Source organism: Chiloscyllium plagiosum, chromosome 20 (assembly GCF_004010195.1).
Source record: "Chiloscyllium plagiosum isolate BGI_BamShark_2017 chromosome 20, ASM401019v2, whole genome shotgun sequence".
Taxonomy (NCBI): domain Eukaryota; kingdom Metazoa; phylum Chordata; class Chondrichthyes; order Orectolobiformes; family Hemiscylliidae; genus Chiloscyllium; species Chiloscyllium plagiosum.
This window is the reverse complement of record NC_057729.1, coordinates 20,448,885-20,463,783: the sequence shown is the minus strand read 5'-3', so window position 1 is coordinate 20,463,783 and position 14,899 is coordinate 20,448,885. Positions and strand designations below refer to the sequence as shown.

General features: G+C 40.7%; 1 protein-coding gene across 1 annotated transcript in view; it reads left to right on the top strand.

Moving 5' to 3' along the window:
* LOC122560064 (tyrosine-protein phosphatase non-receptor type 1-like) overlaps positions 1-14,899 on the top strand; it is an 89,417-nt gene that overhangs the window by 794 nt on the left and 73,724 nt on the right. The window lies entirely within an intron of this gene.

Here is a 14,899-nt window from a genome sequence, read left to right as displayed (position 1 = left end):
TACCCCACATCTCCCGCATGCTTTCTAAAGGCTACTTTTTCCCCCCCTGACCATGAGGATGTCTGTTAATTCGAAGAAATACTGTTGCAAATACGAAACGATGTTCTGCAAATTCTAACACTTTTTCTATAGGGGTGTAAAAAAAAACTTTGAATATAAATGACACGATAGGTTTTTCACTTTCCTAAGTTTGGGTGGATAAGTAGCTTAAAATATTTGGTCCTAGTGAAATATGCAAGGCCTCAAGATCACTCTTATATGCATTGTTTTGTACTAAGCAGACCTGAAAAAAATATAAAATTATGAAATAAAAACTGAGAATTGCGGATGCTGGGTATCAGAAACAAAACAAATTGCTGGAAAAGCTCAGCAAGTCCAGTAACATCTGTGCAGAGAAATGAGAGCTAACATTTCGGATCTAGTGACCTTTCCTCAGAACTGATGGTAGCTAGGAAAAAGTTGGTTTTCATGCAGAAGATAGGGTGTGGGAGGGGCTAGGGAGTAAACGATAGGTGGAGATAGAGTCCAAGGAGAGAGAACAGCTGTTCAGATTAAAGGAGTGGATTACAATTAGGTTAGGAAAATGAATAACTATTAATGGGGATTCTCAGTAACAATGGGTTGTGTGTAATAGTAGACCATGTGATAACAAGGCCTGGTGTGTGGGAGTTGGGTTAAGGGCATGGGGGAAGATGCCTCATCCCCTAAAATTGTTAAACTTGAAATTGAGTCAAGAAGGCTGAATGAAAAGGCTCCGTGGAGAATGAGGTAATGTTCTTCCGGTTTACACTAAGCATTGTTTGAGCGATGATGATGTTGGCCAGGGAACAAGGTGGTGTGTTGAAGTGGCAGGCAACTAGAAGCTCAGGGTCTTGTTTGCAAACAGGATGTAGATGTTCTGTGAAGCAGTCACCTGGTTTACCCTTTGTTTCCCTAGCATAGAGAAGACCATATTGTAAGTAGCAAATGCAGTAGACCAGGTTGTGAAGTGCAGGTAAAGCACTGCTTCATCTGGAAGGTATGTTTGGGATCTTGGATAATGAGAAGGGAGGACATAGGCAGGCGTTACACCTTCTGCGGTTACAGAGGAAGGTGCCATAGGGCTGTGGGAGGGAAGGGGGAGTGGACTAGGGTGTCCCAGAGGGCATGTTCTTTGTGGAAGGCAGATCATACAGGGCAGTGGAAAATGTCTGGGATTGGCATCCCACTGGAAGTGGTGGAAATGGTGGCTAATGATCCTCTGGACTGGGTGCTGGTGGAATGGTGGATGGGGAAAAGAGGTGTGGGCTGATGTTTGGGAAATAGGTCAGTCCTGGCTGAGGGCCCTGTCAGCTACCGTGTTGGGGAATCCCCGGTTGAGAAAAAACATTGACGTTTCAGAGGCCCTGTAGTTGAGTTGGCATAATCAGAACAGATGCCACAAAGGAACTAGGAGGTTAGGATACTCTTTGCAGGAAGCATGGTGTGTAGTCAAGGTAACTGTGGGAGGCAGTTGGTTTGACGTTTTGATATTGGTGGCTAGCTTATCCTCAGAAATGGAAGCAGTCAGAGATGGGCCAGGTGAAGATGAGTGGGTTGGAAATTGGAAGTGAAATTAATAAACTCTTACAACTGAGTGAAAGAGGGAAGCGGCAACAATGATGATCAATCTACTGGAGAAAGAATTGTGGGAGGGTGCTACAATAAGACTGGAACAGCGCATAATGGGGGCTCATGAGGGTACCCATGGCCATACTTTTGACCTGAGGAAAGTGAGAGAAGTTGTTCAAGGTGAGGCCAAGCTCAGACATGCAGAGGTGGCTAGTGTTGGATTGGGACTGTACAGGCCTTCGTTTCAGGAAGTAACAGAGAGCCCTGAGACCATCCTGATGTTGGGTGGGCATGTAAAGGATTGCACATCCATGGTGAAAAGGAGTCCGGAAATGCAGAAACTGATGTAAAACATCAGAGGGATCGTGGATTTAAGTGGGCAGGGACTGGACAAGGGGAGAAAAATTTAAGGTAGGAAAAAATGAGTTCTGTCAGGCAGTTGCAGGCAGAAACGGAGTCTGCCTGAACAGTCCTGTTTGTGGATTTTAAGTACAGTTACGGATTTTGGGATCGGCTGCATATTTGTGTATAGTGTAGGCCATGGAAAAGGTTGCAAATGTTCAGAGCAATGTTTAGAGCTTCAATAGATCATCTGAAGTTATAAGTATTTTGTGCTGAAGCTTCATCTTTTTTTTCTAGTAAGGAAGTTATGGAATGCATATTTATGGCAACGGATACAGAGATGGGTCTTCTAAAGTATTCGAGGGATAATTATTGATGTGTTTAGCAGTCATTCCTGAATTTGGAAATTTATAGATTAATTGTAGGGAAAATGTGCGGTAACCTTGAGCCATTTACAACAACTTTCATTTTCGTGTTTATAATACAGTGGGAAATTTCCAGACTGCTTTGCATAGTGGTATATGAAACAAACTGATCAGTCAAATATTGAGGTAACATGATGTGGGAAAATAATCAAAGGACCTTTGGAAGTTCTTGAAATCACGACAAAGTGAAATGGAATGTAGTGAAGATTGGTAATGACAAATCTAGATAAGTAAAAATGAATAACTGCATTGAATGAGGGCACTGAATTGCTGAACAAATTGGAGTTCGTATGAAATTGAGCTTGAGAGGTTGACCACTGAGGAAAATTAGTCTGGAGATGTTAAAGTCATAGTTGAGTGTTATAGGTAAAATATGAATGAGTAAAATGTGAATAAAACAATTTTTGTCAGCATATCGAACATTGAATTTGTAAGATGTAACGTTCTCACCTTCCAACATACAATTTCCTCCCCTCACCCAGATTAGATCTATTTGAGCCTCGGACCACTTATTCTGTCTATTGCAATGTGAGGCTTGCATTCCAGGAAATGTGGCCTAGTTGTACGTACCATTTTTTTCCTTTGTCATACAAAGGATGTGCAGCACTTCAATTTTTATTCCAACTTCCTAATTTTCAGAATGCAGTATCGTGGTGCCTTGAAGCTTTTACCACAGTAAACAATTTGAATGGGTCAATCCACTGCAGGATGTTGGGGACTATAGGTGAATCTCCATTCCTGTCTTACAACAAAAAAACCTCCTTTAAATTTACCTTAACAGTTTTGGTTTCTGGTAAGTAATTGTCTTTTTTTTTGTTGACAATGATTCACATTTAATAGCTTTACAGTAGGTGACAATCTCATCAGAATAAGCTTCAAATGACAATCCTACTTCATATTGTGCAAAATACTTGACATATTTGTATTTTTCATAATATTTTCCAACTGACCATGTAGTTGATCCTGTTCTTAAAAGCAATTACAGAGGAACCTTGATTATCCGAATACCAATTACCTGAAAATTGGATTATCTAGGTCCCGATAGAAACATTACATCAAAGACGTGTTTCCAACAGTGATCGCATCTTTTGTTTACAATGATTAAATAGGCACCGTTTCCAAATGACTGACCTCCTGCCCTCTTTCTCTCCACACTTCCTTGGAGTTCTACAGGGGAGTGTACCCTGAACCCCCCATCCCACTCATTCCTCTCGACAGAAGAAATTTCTCCTTGTCTGTGTTAAATTGCACCCCTTTACTCTGAGACTAAGGCCTTTAGTCCTATACTGTCCCATGAGGGGAAATATACTCGCAGTATTTACCTTGTCAAGCTCTTCTAAGACTCCTATGTTTCAAGGAGATCACCCATCATTCTTAAACTCCAATGAGTAAAATTCTAAATTGTCATCAGTGCTAAAATTTAAGAGGAACGCTGCAACAGACAAATTAAGCTGCACTTGAAATAGAGTCATAGAGATGTACAGCATGGAAACAGACCCTTCGGTCCAACCTGTCCACGCCGACCAGATATCCCAACTCAATCTAGTCCCACTTGCCAGCGCCCGGCCCATATCCCTCCAATCCCTTCCTATTCATATACCCATCCAAATGCCTCTTAAATATTGCAATTGTACCAGCCTCCTCCACATCCTCTGGCAGCTCATTCCATATACGTACCACCCTCTGCGTGAAACAGTTGCCCCTTAGGTCTCTTTTACATCTTTCCCCTCTCACCCTAAACCAATGCCCTCTAGTTCTGGACTCCCCGGCCCCAGGGAAAAGATTTCATCTATTTACACTATCCATACCCCTCAATTTTGTAAACCTCTATAAGGTCAACCCTTAGCCTCCGCTCTAGGGAAAACAGCCCCAACCAGTTCAGCCTCTCCCTATAACCCAAATCCTCCAACCCTGGCAACATCCTTGTACATCTTTTCTGAACCCTTTCAAGTTTCACAACATCCTTCCGATAGGAAGGAGACCAGAACTGCATGCAATATTCCAACAGTGGCCTAACCAATGTCCTGTACAGCCGCAACATGACCTCCCAACTCCTGTACTCAATACTCTGACCAATAAAGGGAAGCATACCGAACGCTGCCTTCGCTATCCTATCTACCTGCGACTCCACTTTCAAGGAGCTATAAACCTGCATTCCAAGGTCACTTAGTTCAGCAACACTCCGTAGGACCTTACCATTAAGTGTATAAGTCCTGCTAAGATTTGCTTTCCCAAAATGCAGCACCTCGCATTTATCTGGATTAAACTCCATCTGCCACTTCTCAGCCTGGACTTTTGATGGATTAGATTCCCCTACAGAGAGGAAACAGGCCCTTTGGCCAAATAGTCCACACCGACTCTGAAGAGTAACCTACCCAGATCCATTTCCCTCTGACTTATGCACCTAACATTATGGGCAATATAGCATGGCCAATTCACCTGACCTGCACATCTTTGGACAGTGGGAGGAAACCGGAGCACCTGGAGGAAATCCACGCAGACACTGGGAGAATATGCAGAATTCCACACAGACAGTCGACTAGACTGGAATTGAACCTGGGTCCCTGGCATTGTGAGGCAGCAGTGCTAACTACTGAGCCACCATGCTGTCCCATTCTTTGGAATTATTTTAGAATTGTATTTTATCCATCTCTTTTTTTTCCACCTGCTGAATGTGTCAAAACGCCTATCTTGATCGTAGATGAGTGTGTGGGTATTTTGAGGTTTTGAAGTGGTGTAGTTGCTAAATTGACCATAGTGTCCAGGGATTTGCAGGCTAGGTGGGTTATTCATGGAAAATGCAGGGTTACAGGGAGGGGATGGGAGGCAGGCTGCTCTTTGTAGAGTTGGTGTGGGCTTGGACTGAATGGCCTGCTTCCACACTGTAGGGATTCTGTAATTATGGTTGCATTGTAATAGCTTAGAATTTCTTTCATTTCTTTGCCATTTGTTAAAGTGTATTCAATACTTATTTTCTTATAATGGAACCTTTCAGTTGCTTTGGTTCTGAAATTAGTCAGTTAAATTAGTCACCTTGATTTTTATTTTTAGGATTTTATACATTTTGTAATGGTTTGTGGAAACAGTGAGCCATGATTATTGGCGCATTTTTCTCATTTAAGTTGTGACATTCCCTTTAAGAATTGTGTATTTCTGAGTTTGCCCCTCATTCTTTTAAACTCCAGAGAATTCAGGCCCAGTCTGATCAATCTCTCTGCAAAGAACGGTCTTGCTGTCCCAAGAATCAATTCGGTCATTGTCTGCTGTGAGCCCTCATGGCAATTTTTTCTTCATCAGACAAGGGAACTAGAATTACACACACTTTAGGTGCGGTCTCATCAGTGTTTCATACTATTGAAGCAAGATCTGTGCTCCTGTCCTTATCGCTGGCTTGCTACTGAAAAAGGCATATGCTTGCAGTTCCCGGTTTTCCCTGTCACCCCTTTCTTAACAGGTAGGGTTAAGTTTGCACCTTTCTAATCTGCAGGCACCTTTGCAGAATAAATAGAATTTTGAAAGATGATTCCCTCATATATGCACCAATGTTTTAGCCACCTCTTTAATACTCTAGAGTGAAGATTATTTGGTCCTGGTGATCTGTCAACTTTCAATTTGATTAATTTCTACAATACTACTTTTTTGCTAATACTGATTTCTTTCTGTTCCCCACACTCTCGCGAGACCCTCTGATCCAAATTATTTCTTGGAGACCTCTGGTGTCTTTGTGAAGACAGACACGCTATTTAGCTTCTCTGTCATGTCTCTTTCCTATTGTATATTCTCTTGTTTGCCTGTAGTAGACTCACTTTTGTCTTGGCTAATATTTTCTCTTTATGTGCCAACAGAAGCTTTTACAATCCATTTTTTTTTGTTATTTCGCATTCATATCTCTCTCAATTTTGTGGTCTTCCTTTGCTGAATTCTCAAGTTCTCCCAGTCTTCAAGTTTACAGGTTTTTTTTTTGCAAACCTTATGAACCTTATTCCACTATGAATACTGTAGTTAACTTCCCTTGTTAGCCATGGTTGTTTTGCTTTTCTTGTTGGGTATTTTTGCCTTAAAGGATTGTATATCTTGTAAGTCAAGCATTAATTCTTTGAATACTCACCATTGTCTATTTACTGTCTCAGCTTTTGATAAGATTTCCAATCCACCATACCAAACACCCTAGACATTTTAAGAGACTCTCTTGTTTGAGGTTGAACTGCACTTTTTTAAAAAACTTCATGCAAAACTCTATCATGCTATGGTCACTATTCCCTAAAGGTCATTTTACAATAAGATCTAATATAGCCTGTGTCTTAGTTGTTACCTCAACATATTGCTCTATAAACTAGCTCAAATACAGTTCAAGAATTTATTCTTCCACAGCATTGGTGTTCATCAGAATTTCTCAGTTTATATGTTGATTGAAGTCACCAACGATCACTGCATTCCCTTGTTAAAAACGCCGATGATTTCCTAATTTATACGAAGCCCAAATTGCCATTACCATTACTGTTTGGTGACCTCTAAACTACTAATATTTGCTGTGTCTTAGTGTTTCTTAGCTCCATCCATCCAGATTCTACATTCTGTTCTTCTAATTGAAGATGCCCCTTTTTTTATTAGCACTATCCTACCTCCTTTCCCTGATTTCACCCCCCTGTGTCCAGATGTCAAATATCCTTTATTATTCAGTTTTCAGCCTTGATCACCCGAAGACATGTCTTTATAATTGCAATTTGATCATCCCCTTTTACTCCCAGCACCAACAATTTACCTATCTGCTTGTGAATGTTGCATGCATTCCAGTAGTGCTTTTAATTAAGTTGTCTTAACGCCAAACTAATGTCAAATTACTGTCAATTCCACAATTGGTTTCTACTACTTTCCACATTCACTTGCAGCTTTTCTATTTCCCATTTTCATTTTGAATTCCCTTTAAGGTTCTCATTCCTGTGATAAGTGAGTTTAAATGTTTCCTGCCAGTGCTGAAATCTCCTGTAAAGGTATTAGTCTTGCAAACATGTAATGCATCCTCCTTAAATGGGTGGCACCTGCCTCGAACTCTCTATAGTATCTAAAACACTAGGTCTTACCAATTCTTTCCACTCGTATTACGTGAATCTTATTTTCCATGTATGTGGCAATTCAAACCTGTTGCTAATAAGGACTCTGACTGCTTCAGTATCTGAGGAGTTGTAAGTAGTCGTGAACATTGTGCAATCATCAGCGAACATCCCTACTACTGGCCTATGGTGGAGGGAAGATCTTTGATGTAGCTGAAGATGCTCGAGCCTCACTGCAGGAGACTAGGTCACAGTTTACTGGGGAACAGTGATGCCATACTTTAGAAACTTGGGCAATTTATAGAGGTTTATAAAGTAATGAGCATGGATAGGGGTAACATCCAAGATATCTTTCCTAGGTTGATGGAGTCCAAAACTGGAGGGCATAGGTTTAATGTGAGGGGAAAAATATAAATGATCTGAGGGGTAATTCTCTCATGCAGAAGGTGGTGAGTGTATGGAATGAGCTGCCAGAGAAAGTGAAGAAGGTAGGTACAATTGCATTCAGAAGACATCTGGATGGATATATGAATGGGGAGGGTTTAGAGGGATATGGGCCAAATGCTGGCAGGTGCATTGGTATGTCTGGTGCAAATCAGTTGGACTGCTTCCTGCTGTACGACTCTGACTCTAACATATGGCAGGTGCCTCAAAGCATTGTCGCCAGCGATGCAGGATCCTGCAAATGCACATTTTGGTGACAAGAACTGCAGTCCAATAGTAGTGGTCCTCTCTGAAGCCATGTTGTTCAACATCAATGCACTAGATACTCAAACTCAGCTCTGTTGGACAGGTCATGTTGTTTGTATGATTTAGATGTGGTTCAGAGGAAGTAAACTATACTGATACCTGGGAAGAACATATTGTCTTCTGGAGAATGATGGTATAGACTGGACATTTTTTTTCCCACTGCTGTTCAAAACTGCAATATGTGAATACTTGAATTTTATAAGATCATGAATGAAGCAGAAAGGATCTTTTTCACTTGCGTTTGAGTCCCTAACCAGAGGAGACTATTTTAAAATGAGGGGTCACTCTTTTACAGATGGGATAATTTTTCTCTGAATTTTGTACAATTTTGGAATTCTCTACCTCAGTTGATGGAGCTGGGGCCATTGAATACTTGTTTTTAAGGCTGAGGTAAATAGACTCGTAGGCAAGGATCAAAGGTTACTTGGGATAATGGAAATGTGAAACTTGGAACACAAACAGATCGAAGCAGTCGCTTTGTTTGGAACTGTGTTGTGGCAGGAGACTCCAGGAGAACAGCAGAAACATTTTAGCGATGTCCTTGAGTCATCCTTGAAGAGGACGAACCTTCTGCCAACTCTTGAGAATTCTCTGACTTGTTACTGACCTAAAGGGGAAGGCTCATCCAGGAAGGCACCAAAATCTTCCAGCAACTTCATTGGGTATGTGCAGGCGTGAAGTTGATATTTTGGAGTGATCGTGCATTCCTCCAAAACAATCCATCAATCACCACATGTCTTGCAGATTCTGCAGTTTGTGCATTGAACTTATCAACCACCTCATTAAACCAGCGTGGAAGTCATCTTCAATCTCAGTACTGTGAAGGAGAGCAGACAGTGATTTTTAAGTCAAAATTTGACTTTTAATCAGAAGAAAAAAGTTAAAGCACAGATTTTTTTATTCTACTGCATCCATATAAATTCTATAATTTCTTTCTGAAAGACTAAAGATCTACAGCATTACATGAAATACTGATTAAACATAATGCCAAAAATTGATGGTCACAAGTGCGTGCTCTTCCAGCACCACTAATCCAGACACTGTAATGTCAGCTGACTGTGCCAGGCCACAAGAAGCATTGTGTGCGCGTAGACCACTGGCATCACCAGCTGGGGTGAGGGGGACAGTGATGCTGGCTGGGGCTGATGAAACAGAGCTTCTGTTACTAGACGGTGCCTGTGGATAAGGTTGTCTTGGTTGGTGTTCCTTTGCTGCTCTCACCTGCTGTCTCACTCTGGTAAATCATAAATCTGATCAGAAATGTAACAGATCAACCTGAGAAACACCACAAAGTGACTGATACTAACTTTCAAAATGTCTGCCTTCCTTTGCCTCCTCTTTGAACCATCTAGTGGTGGCGTTTGGAGTAGCATTTGTCCCCTATATGGGAAATATGGCAGTCAATTTGCAAGCTCCCACAAAAACAATTGACAATCTGTAGAGCCCTATGAAGTATCTGATATGTTAAAGAATGAGCTTTCACGGTGCTTATGGCTGTGTATCATTTGGAAAATGCATTTCCTCCAAGTGACCGGGAAATGTGCCTTAATATCTCCATTGCTACTTAATGAAGTTTGTACTCTTACACCAGGCCTGCGGTTAGTCACCAATAAAACTAATCTGGCAAACGAAAATGTTTTGGCCTGCCTGCTCACTAGAAATACTTGTCTGAATAGAATTTAGGAAGTGAGCTTGTCTGGAACTGCATTGAGTAGCAATGAAGTTGAGTTTCTGAGACCGGTGTTCTTCTGCTCTGTCTACTTTCCTTTTTCATTTTTTTCTCTTTATTCTCTTTCTTTTTCACTTCATTTTGCTTTCCTCTTGATGAAGAGTTTGTTCACAATGACAACATTGCACGGCGAGTTGGCCCAGCAGTGCAGACTTGCGCTGGTGCCAGAGGTGGGTTTGGGTTCCTGGCGACTACTTCATCATCGAGATGATCCTTGTGCCAACACATGGCTGCGCTGCAGAGACAAGTTGGGTTCCTGGCGGCATTGTGTCCATTGCAGGAGGAAGCAGATGTGGAGGCAAGTTTGAGCCCAGTACAAGACCCTGGAGTATCAGCAGTGGCTGCATTGAGGTGGGCCCGAAGTGGACTCGTGGCAGCGGTGTTGAATTTGGGCCGGTGGGGTGTTAGTGGCATCTGCATTGGTGGGGACTGACAGTGGTGAGGGCATTGGAGAGTAGATGGTGCCAAAGAGTGGTAACCTTTGTTGTGGTAATATGGCATGGGGGTCTTGTGCCTGGCCACCAGGCCCATGCTCCACGATGGAGGACTTATCAAAAAGGACTGTAAGGTTCTCTTTTTTTTTTCATTCATTTTTCTGCCTTTATATTTTACGCTTTGGTTTATCTTTGTTTTAAGATGGTGCCGGAGAGTTGCAATATCATACAATACTTATCACTGTGTTTTGTAACAAGATGCACGTGACAAATTAATCAATAAATCAATGACTAAGTCAAGTTTCATTTCATTCACAGTGAGAAGAGACTTGGCAATAATAGTGTCTATTCATTCCTATGTCAGTTACACCAAATTGCTTAAAGAACATTAACAATTGCCATCATACTAGCTGTAGGGAAGTTAGATTGCATTAGGTCAACGGAAGTGGCTTGTGTTTGTCTGAAAATATTTTAAAAAATGGTTGGGAGCATTTTAGAATTCAGATGAAAACCAAAAAACTGATTAAAACTAAAATAAAATATGAATGCAATCTAGCCAGAAGAGCTACTGTAAAGGCATCTTTTGGCTTGTGAAAAGGTTAGCAAGGTAACTTGGATGCACACAGGCAGAGACACTGAACCTTTATAATGGCGAATAATGAAATTAAATAATTATTTTGTCTTCATGGAGTGCTAGGAAGCCAAGGCACTTGTAAAAAATCAGGAACTAGATGAAATTAGTATTACTAAAAATTATCTGGCTTGAAGGTTGGTAAAATCCCTGGACCATTTGAGCTACATCCCAGGGTGTTAAACATGTCTGTAGAAATAGGTGATGGATTGGTGGTTATTTTTCAAAACTCTGTACTCTGTGGAGCAATTCCTGTAGACTGGAAAGGGAAAAAAAAATGTATCCCGTATATTTGACAAAGGAGGGAGAGAGAAAATGACAAATCACATAGTTTTAGTAGGAGGGAAGACCATAGAATCCATTGTAAAGGATGTGATATTCACTTTATAAAACAGAAATGATAATATGATCATCATGGATTTATGAAAAGAAACCACAACTTATTGTGAAGAGGAGCCTATTGTAATTGAATTTAGTTCAGCCTGTTGTGTCTGCACCAAAACTCTTACCTACTGCCAATTTCCTGTTCCCCAATCATGTTCAACTAGCCTTTTTAAGCATTTTGTTAATGTTACTTCTAGCATAGAAACTGAGAATGGTAGAATTTAAAGAAACCATTTTCTGAAAGCTGTAAACTTGGGCACAATTGGAAAGGGATAGATTATGGAGGGATTTGAACTTAAAGATGCAAATTGTGTTTTAAGCATTTCTAATTTGAGATAGCATGGAGTTATGCAGTAACAATTTTTAAGTAAATTCAGGTTTCTGAGAGCACAAGATGGGAAGAGAGTGTTGGAATATTCTATTATCTTTGAAGGAGAATACTGCATATAGTTTTCAGCAGCAAATGGAGATAGGGTGAGATAATTGGAGGTGGGCTGTGTTATAGAAGCAAACCAAGTCAAGAATGTGTCCCGAGAACAAGTATGACACACAGGTCGTAAGCTGTGTGATTAATGTTTTTCTCTTATCAATAAACAACCGTATTCCATCAAATTTCATCTGCCATTCTTCTGTCCACTCCTTCAGTTTCTGAACTGTTACCTCTAACTCCTCCAGCAGAGAGATCAGTATCATTCATCTGAACAATCTTTTATAAAAATAGATTTGTAAGATAAATCTATTGGGAGCTCCAAGATGAAAAATTAGGCACTTAAGAGCTGAATACTTGGCAAATTTGCAAGTGTCCCTTTTAGAATACATAACGTGCGTTTAAAATAAACAAAATGCTTCAACTTAAATAATTAACAACAAAAACTAAAAGACATAAAGTAAGGAGCATGATCAGTATGCAGGAAGCTTTAGAGTGTGAGGAAGGCTGTGTGTACGCACTATTGGAAATTAGATGCAAAAGGAGACATACTACAGGAAGTGAAATTCTTTGAAATGAGAGGTGAGTAGGAGCGGATAAAGGGTGTAGGTAAGAGAGACATACCTGCAGTGAGAGCAACTATGGACTGATGTCACAACCCACTGAATAGGGCTGGTGTTTTTCTTTTCCACTTTTTGTTTTCTGTCCTGCTCTGGTTTTCTAAACCTGCTTCCCCCCCCCCCCACCCCTATAATAATAGCAGATTGAAAATAGGACAGAGCTGAGGAAGAATTTCTTCTGAGGGTAGTGAATCAAGTTTTGCAAAACTCTGGGTGCTATGGAGACTGCATCATTGTCTATTCAAGGCTGAGATAGACACATTTTCAATTGGTAAAGAAATTAAGGAGCAAAAGCAGGAATGTGGAGAATTCCCAGATCCTGTCTTGGTCTTTTAGCCTTGTGGAGATGACTAGATGGGCTAATGGCCCACTTCTGCTCCTGTGTCTTAGAGTCGTAACTTGAATTACCATTATTTAGACAGTTTAACTATAATCTAATATTCTGGGATTCTTACGGATCGTTTCAGAGAACATCTCTGGGATACCGCATGCACCAATCCCACCACCCCGTGACTGAATACTTCAACTCCAACTCCACCTCCCACTCTATCAAAGGCATACAGTTCCTGGGCTGCTTCCACCGCCAAACCATTACCACCTGACACCTGGAGGAAGAACGCCTCATATTCCACCTTAGGACCCTATAACCACATGCGATAAATGTGTATTTCAACAGCTTCCTCATTTCCCCTCCACCCACATTATCCCAGTCCTAAGCCTCCAACTCTGCACTGCCCTCCTGATCTGTCCACTTCCTCGTGATGAAGGGCTTATGCCTGAAATGTCAATTCTCTTGCTCCTCAGTTGCTGCCTAACCTGCTGTGCTTTCCCAGCAACATACACTCCACTCTGATCTCCAGCATTGCAGTCCTCACTTTCTCCTATGATCTTTAGTTGTCAGCTTCTCCCAAAAAAAGTCAGCATAAGATGGAGAAAATTAAGGTATTTTTATAGCTATTCACGGTTGAAAAAAGTCTTTCAGCAGCACCGTTTGGAATTTATTTTCTCAACCATATTAGAAATCATTGACTGTAACTGTAAAATCAAACCTAAAATGTAAAGTAGTACCACGATGTAGCTGTACCACCTCAAAAGCTTTATTGGAAGATTTTTTTGTTAAAATTAATAAGGTAGTTTCTTTACTCAGTAGGGGTGTGGAATGCCTGACTGCAACAGTAGTAGATTTGCAAATGTTAAGGACATTGGACATACATATGTATAATAATGGAACAGTGTAGGTTAGATGGGAATCAGATTAATCTCAGGTTGGCGCAACATCGAGGGCTGAGGGACCTGTACTGTGCTGTAACATTCTATAATGGTTTGAAATTGGAAGAGCAGTATAATGATTGACCTTTCATCCACAAAGTTAAAAACATCACAATTAAATTTTTTAGACTTTTTGTTGAAAGTTTGGAAGCTGCAAATTCAAAATTTAAGTATTTAAAATTTCTGTGCTCTGTCCCATCTAATTTGATATTGCTTGTAATTTAGTAGTTCTGTTAGATTTTGATTTTATTTTAAACTAATAATATACTCCCGGTGCCAGGCCCAAAAGTACCCCATCCAATACTTTGCATTGGAGAAGCAATGTTAATATGATAATGAGTACTCATTTCTTGAATTTAACTTTGTTTCTTAACCAAGAGTTTACCCAGAATTATCACAAGTTTTAGTTTTAATAGCGTTTTCACCTGAAATGTTCATTAAAAACAATTGGAAATCCAGATGTAATTGTCATCCTGGTCGCCCCCTCTCGCCCATGTTCATGTATCCTGGTGGCTAGTTTTCTGCCTGTTTGTCCAATGTAGTGTTTGTTACAAGGTGTTTTATTACTGACATTAGTTTTACTTGTTGCCTATATAGGGTCCTTCAAGTTTATTAGCTGCTTGTTTAGTGTGTTGATGTGTTTTTGGGCTACCATGATGCCAAGCGGTCTGAGTAGTATGGCAGTCATTTCAGATATGTCTTTGATGTAGGGGAGATCTGCTCGGGTTTCTGGACGTGTTTTGTCTGCTTGTTTGGGTTTGTTGCTGAGAAACAGGCAGTCTGTATCTGTTGGGTACCCGAATTTTTGAATACACTGTATCGGTGATTTTCCTCTGTTCTTCGTACTCCCATGCTGCAGTGTGTGGTGGCTCATTGAAATAATGTTCTAATGCAGTTTTGTTTATGGATGTTGGTATGATTACTTCTGTAATTCAGTATGTGGTCTGTGTTTTTCTGTAGACACTGGTTTGAAGTTGCCCATTGGCTGTCCGCAGTACTGCAATGTCTAGGAATGGCATGGCTTGGCAATGAACATTGACTTGGATCCCATTTACCATCCCCTGAGAAAAAGAACAGGAAATGACATCACCAACCCAAGTAAACCTAAACACATAAATAACAAAGGGGTCATACCTTCATTCGGAGGCTCACTGATGTTACCTAGTATGGTGACAAAATGTCTGGAACCGAACCTTCCAGCTCAGTGAGCAAACCTACATCTACACCTCAACCTGAGCTACAAATCT